Here is a 7,011-nt window from a genome sequence, read left to right as displayed (position 1 = left end):
CCCCACTTCTTCCCCAATTCCCCCTGCCCCATGTGTGCCCCCTTCCCTTCCCCTGTACCTCTAGTTCACCTCCATGAGTAGTAACTTCAACGTGCTTCTCGCAACCATGTTGGCTTTCCCTCTGATGTCACTTCCTATGTGAGGCACTGGAAGTGATGTCAGTGGGAGAGCTGATGCAGTCATGAGGAACACATTGAAGTTGTTGCTTGTGGTGGTGAACAACTAGAGGTATGGGGGAAGGGAAGGGGGCACATATGGCGAGGGGAGGAGTGGGAAGAGGCAGAGAGGGCATAGAGGAGGAGGGGTGCCGGCGCCCACACCAACATGGTGCCTGGGGCGGACTGCCCCCCTTGCCCTCCCCCCTTTACTATGCCACTGTATTGATGCGAGAGGGGAAGCAGTTACAATACATTGAGGAGGAGGCCTATGTAACAACATAGGGAAAAGTTACATCAAATGGAAGTATTGGTGGAAAAACTTTTACAATAGGGAGGAGTCTCTGAGTACCGTTGAGGGAGGCTACATTGTTGCAAGAGGGGAGGCAGGGCAGATTGTTTAAGCTTTGAAAATTGTCCGGATTGATGCCGATTTATACTAGTATTCTATAAAATAATCTTTCTGCCCAGATTTTTGTTATAGAATTTGTGCTTAATGCGCTGCATCTAGGCACCTATATTGCGGCATCCAGTTATAGAATGGTCCCTTTACCCATGAATTCTATATATGACGCCCAGAATCGGGTACCAATCCAAGATGTGTGCCCAACAAAATTGGCTAATGAGCTAAATAATGCCTATAATTGGGTGCTAATTGGCATCATTTTGAATTTGAGTGCATATCTTGCTATATACTATTCTGTAAGAATGTGTGCTGAAATCCCGTTGTGTACAAATGAAAAGAGGGTGTGACCATGGGAAATGCATGTGTGGGTTAGGATCGTTCCTAAAATATGCGTGCACCGGGAATATGCACTCAAAACTGGGTGACGGGAATTACACCTGATTTCAGCAGGGCCCTGAAATTGGTATTTAGTGCTTCTTCTATAATGGGCCACAGATGTCCTTTTATTTTCAAACGGTTTTTATTGAAGTATACAACAACAAAAATCATATCAAGGCAAATAACATAGATTAAACAATCATCGTCAAGGGGAGCCAGAGCTCTGAAAGCTCCATACAACCATAAGAATCCAACATTCATTCAATATTTTATTATAATAGACCCCTCCCCCCAGTACTTTCTGGTGTGGCCTCATGAACAGATCAGCAAATATCTTCTTCCTTTTGCTGGATGTATCGGAGTGTTGCAGTAACAAACATGCCAAACGGAGCTTGTCTAACACATGTATTTTATCACTAAGGCACATCACAGATTTTTTGTGCATATGAATGCTAGCTTGAAACTTGCTTGCAAGATGCTTTGGTGCCATTTTCTGGAGAAAGGATGGCCACTTCACCAACAGACTAGTACCACCAGTGACTCCACAACTTTCAGTTCCGATATATAAACACCTGTAAAGTGAAAGAAAGAACTTGTTTTAAAATATGCATGTCTGCAAATAGTCCAATAGGTGATTTGTTGGTTATATATATGTTTCTTGTACATTTGATATCCCGCTTAATGCAAAAGGTCAAAGCGGCTTTACAAATTTAAAAAGAGTAAAAACACATAATATAACATTACAAAATTAATGCAATAGGCACATTGGGCTCATTATCTAAACCAGTGATTCCCAACCCTGTCCTGGAGGAACACCAGGCCAATCGGGTTTTCAGGCTAGCCCTAATGAATATGCATGAGAGAGATTTGCATATGATGGAAGTGATAGGCATGCAAATTTGCTTCATGCATATTCATTAGGGCTAGCCTGAAAACCCAATTGGCCTGGTGTTCCTCCAGGACAGGGTTGGGAACCACTGACTAAACTAAAGGTACCTAAGAGCAAAACAGCAATTTTATAATAATGATAGAATAGGAAAGAGAGAAAAAAAAAAAAAAAATCATCTCTGCAAATGCAGAAAACCGCAAATCACATATGCACGAATAGTGAGAACACCCTATATTGCTGGTTAGCTATTTAGGTAGCTATTTGGATAACTTCTAAGAGTCACCAGGGACTCAGATATTCAGTTTCAGTGCCCAGATAAAGCATAGCACTGAATATCCAGGTCTAATTTAGCTGGTATCTAACTACCATTGGGTGAATATGAACTGCCTTAGAGATATTCTAGCTGAATACTGTGCTCAGTATTTTTTTTCATTTTCATTTTTTCCCCTTGTCAATTGTGCTGTTGCTATATATTCGAGTATATATTTGAGGGTAAATCAAAAAGTAAAGGCAAAATACATTTAACACCTTTAATAGAAGTAATTGTGAGCAATTGAACATATCACTGATTCATTTGTTGTTTCATCCAACTAGCTTCTGCATTCCTGCAGAGAAGTTTTTCAGCTGCTCCCGAAACCAGGTGAGCACTGCTTCCTTTACTTCATCATGTTTTGTCTTTTGTTCTCCAGGTCGCAGTGATGCATCCATGTCTCATGTCCAGTGACAATTCTCTCCAGAATACTCGGATCTTCTTCATACCATCTCAGGAAGTGGATCGCAACCTCCACACGCTGTTGCTTCTGCAGATCAGTAAGCTGTTTGGGAACCCATCGTGTGCAGACTTTCCTGTATCCCAAATCATCATGCATTATGGCAAATGCAGATCCACAGCTGATATCCAAATCTGCAGCCAATTGAGACACGTTATCCGTCAGTCTTCTCTAATCAAGGTATCCACCCTGTCAATGTGCTCTTGTGCGTGCAATGCTGATGGGCGAATAGAACGACCTTCATCTGTTACACCTTCTTTCCACTTTAAACTTTTTTACTCACTCATATACCTTTTGTTGATTCATGCTACTATGTCCATACTGAGTCAATATCTGACAGTGAATTTCCACAGGTTTCACTCTCTCTGGCCAAAGAAAGTGCACTACTGCACATTGTTCTTCAATAGTGCAATCTTGGAATGGAGCTTCCATGTTTCTTACCTCGTGGCTGTCACATGACTAAAGGCCAAGTGCTGCAGTATGCATGGCCGAATTATCCAAAAGGGGATGTACGAGTACATATGTTGTATTTCACTACCTCTGTTCTGGTTATCACATAATTTAACAATTGCCTTTAACACACATGCACACACACATATGCACACACACACACACACATACATACACACACATCACACCATACATACACATACATACACTTTTTTTTTTTTTTACAGAAAATCAGTTCCAGTAAGTTCCATTAAGCTCTGCCTCATAACTGAAACCCATAGAAACATTCAGAGCAGTATCTAGGGCTGGTTTCCATAGAGATAACATAAAATTTCCTTTCAGGAATTTTTAAACATCTTTTTTTTTAAGTGAATGTCTCTGCATTAATCTTCTCAAATTTGATCTCTTACTTTGGAGTGTTAACTAGCATCATTTTTATGTGATGGAGGGCACTAGAAACCACACACCTGAAAATTAAGTGATGCAAATTTCAACATGAAGGTAGCCATGGAGGAAGATGATGGATTTGTTTTCTTTGTTTTTTATAGTTTTGAAATCATAAAAAAGAGGAGGCAGGCAGGCGAGGGCAGAACCTACAGGGCTCGCTGCCGATTCCAGCGGCAGCGAGCAGGAGAGGAGGAAGGCGAGGGGGACGCGGTGAGCCAGGGGCGGGTGAGAGCTAGCTCCGCCCACCCACATCGCATCAGCGGCTTCAGCCGGGCTCCCCCTTAAAAGGCAGGGAGCCGCGGCCAGGAGAACTACACCAGGCGAGGAGGCAGGCAGGCGAGGGCAGAACCTACAGGGCTCGCTGCCGATTCCAGCGGCAGCGAGCAGGAGAGGAGGAAGGCGAGGGGGACGCGGTGAGCCAGGGGCGGGCGAGAGCTAGCTCCGCCCACCCACATCGCGTCAGCGGCTTCAGCCGGGCTCCCCCTTAAAAGGCAGGGAGCCGCGGCCAGGAGAACTACACCAGGCGAGGAGGCAGGCAGGCGAGGGCAGAACCTACAGGACTCGCTGCCGATTCCAGCGGCAGCGAGCAGGAGAGGAGGAAGGCGAGGGGGACGCGGTGAGCCAGGGGCGGGCGAGAGCTAGCTCCGCCCACCCACATCGCGTCAGCGGCTTCAGCCGGGCTCCCCCTTAAAAGGCAGGGAGCCGCAGCCAGGAGAACTACACCAGGCAAGGAGGCAGGCAGGCAAGGGCAGAACCTACAGGGCTCGCTGCCGATTCCAGCGGCAGCGAGCAGGAGAGGAGGAAGGCGAGGGGGACGCGGTGAGCCAGGGTCGGGCGAGAGCTAGCTCCGCCCACCCACATCGTGTCAGCGGCTTCAGCCGGGCTCCCCCTTAAAAGGCAGGGAGCCAACGGCGCGCAGCCGTTCGGCGCGCTGCAGCCCAGTAGAGAAATTCCTGAGGTACATTTTCTCTAATTTATTCACTATTCATTCTCATTCTCTTTCTCTCTCTTCTCTTACAGAACACAGGAAAGAAAACAGAGAAATGGAGGCTGCAGGAATCCAGCAGAGCTACCCAGTATACTGCATCGCATGTCATATGTATGACTACCTCCCCTCTGGGAGGTGGGCATACATATGCAATCGATGCCAGGAACTGGATAGCCTGAAGAGGGAGGTCGGAAGGCTGCAGGTTAGAGTCCAGGAGCTGGAGGGACTCTGCACCATAGAGGAACAGTGTGGGGAAACGGAGGATACTACCAGAGAGAGCCACATCACAGAACAAGTCAGAGAGCTCGAGAAGTTCATAGAGGAGGCCTGGCAGATGGCAGAGGCACAGGACCACCAGCGTATCAGACGGGAACCGGCAGCTGGAGGTCAGGATCCACCAAACACCATGGGAGTGGGACCTTGCGTAGGGTCTGAAAATGCAGATGATGGTACCCAACAGGACCTGGCGGAAGGACCAGCGGAGATCCAGCAGAGCCCGGAGGACACGGACCTGAGACCAGAGAGACATCTGAGGAAGGGGAAATCTGCTGTTGTAGTGGGAGACTCAATCTTGCGAGAAGTGGACAGTCACATTGCCGGAGGGAGGGAGGACCGACTAGTGACATGTCTCCCGGGGGCAAGAACAACGGACGTCATCAGCAGAATTGAAAGAATCCTGGAGGGAGCCGAGACAGAGGAGACGGCAGTTGTAATCCACATTGGAACCAACGACGTCAGCAGGAAAAATTTCAACCGGACTACACTGACTGAGCAGTTCAGGATCCTGGGGCGGAAACTGAAGCTGAGATCAAAGAGGATAGCCTTCTCGGAGATCCTGCCAGTACCGAGAGCAGACGCAAGGAGACAGAGCGAACTACAAGTAATGAACGGATGGCTGAGGAGATGGTGCGAGGAGGAGGGATTCCACTTTGTTCGAAACTGGACGACCTTCTTGGGGAAGAACAAGCTCTACAGGAGAGATGGACTGCACCTGAGCACAGCTGGGACGAGGCAGCTGGCAAGAAACATCCAAAACGCCATAGACCTAGCTTTAAACTGAGGAGTAGGGGAAAGCCGGAAGTCGATCTGGCCTCGACACACCGGACATTGGTATCAAAAAATGATACTGAGCAAGGACATTGCAAAAGAGAGCTTGGGACCGAGTGGGATCTTTTGGACAAAGGGACTGAGAGGAAATTCTTGGGCAAAGGGACTATGAGGGGCTTCTTGGACAAAGGGACTGAGGGGACACTTTTGGGCAAAGGGACCGAGTGGGAACTCTTGGACAAAGGGGCTGAGAGGGACTTTTTGGACAAAGGGACTGGGAGGGAACTTTTGGACAAAGGGGCTGAGTGGGAACCTTCAGAAAAAGGACCCACAGATGGGACTGAGAGGAAAATCTTGGACAAAGGCACTGAGAGGAAATTTTTGGACAAAGGGACTGGGAGGAAACTTTTGGACAAAGGGACTGAGTGTAAATCTTCAGAAAAAGGGCCCACAGATGCAATGCAGGGGCCCAGTGCCCAAACGAATCTAACAGGCATGGATGAAAGAGAACAATGGGAGCCAGGGGACCATCCAAAAAAGGGGATACTGGCTGGGGGCAGAACGGACACGCCACGGGAGGTGGATGACCGAGTAAAGGCAAGCCAGGTGGGAGCGCCGAGCCATGGAAAGAAAACAGCAGGGCGGGCGACAAATCAGGACCTATATTGCCTCTACACAAATGCGAGGAGCCTCAGGGCCAAAATGGGAGAGTTGGAAATTATAGCCAGTCAAAAAGCCCTGGACATAATTGGAATCACAGAAACGTGGTGGGCTGATGACAATAAATGGGATGTGGTCATACCAGGGTACAAACTTTACAGGAGAGACAGGACACACAAGAAGGGTGGAGGAATAGCGCTATACATAAAGGACTCCATACCCTCAACCAAAATGGAAACAGCAGTAAGGGCGGAAGGCTTGGAATCAATATGGGTTAAGCTACCAGGAGGATCTGGAGCAGACATCAAATTGGGTCTATACTATCGTCCGCCTGGCCAATCGGAAGAAATCGACCGGGACCTTGAGACTGAACTGCGGCAGGTATGCAAGAATGGAAGTGTGGTGGTGATGGGGGACTTCAACTACCCTGGGATAGACTGGAGTATCGGGCACTCAAGTTGCGTGAGAGAGACCAAATTCCTGGAAGCCATGAGGGACTGTTTCCTGGAACAGCTGGTCACGGAACCTACACGAGGAGAAGCTACTCTTGATCTAATCTTCAGTGGACTGGGGGGACCTGCAAAGGAAGTAGCAGTATTAGACCCACTGGGGAACAGCGATCATAACATGATCCAGTGCAGACTAGAACTGGGATCATCCAGGGTGAAAAGAACCACAACAACAGCGCTCAACTTCAGAAAAGGGAATTATGATGCAATGAGGAAAATGGTGGGGAAGAAACTCAACGGCAGCACAAGGAAGATAGAGTCCGTAGAAAGCACCTGGACCCTGCTCAAGCGTACGGTGCACGAAGCACAGAA

General features: G+C 47.9%; 1 protein-coding gene across 1 annotated transcript in view; it reads right to left on the bottom strand.

Annotated features, from left to right (window-relative positions):
• Positions 1–359: 359 nt before the first annotated feature.
• The window catches only part of ZNF706 (zinc finger protein 706), a 187,577-nt gene continuing 180,925 nt past the window's right edge, over positions 360–7,011 (bottom strand). Inside the window, exon 4 of the mRNA XM_033933115.1 lies at positions 360–1,511. The gene's annotated coding sequence lies outside the window, so the exon portion shown is untranslated. The remainder of the gene's footprint in view (positions 1,512–7,011) is intronic.

This window comes from Geotrypetes seraphini, chromosome 2, assembly GCF_902459505.1.
Source record: "Geotrypetes seraphini chromosome 2, aGeoSer1.1, whole genome shotgun sequence".
Taxonomy (NCBI): Eukaryota; Metazoa; Chordata; class Amphibia; order Gymnophiona; family Dermophiidae; genus Geotrypetes; species Geotrypetes seraphini.
Note: the sequence above shows the minus strand (reverse complement) of the source record. Positions and strands in the feature narration are given on the sequence as shown.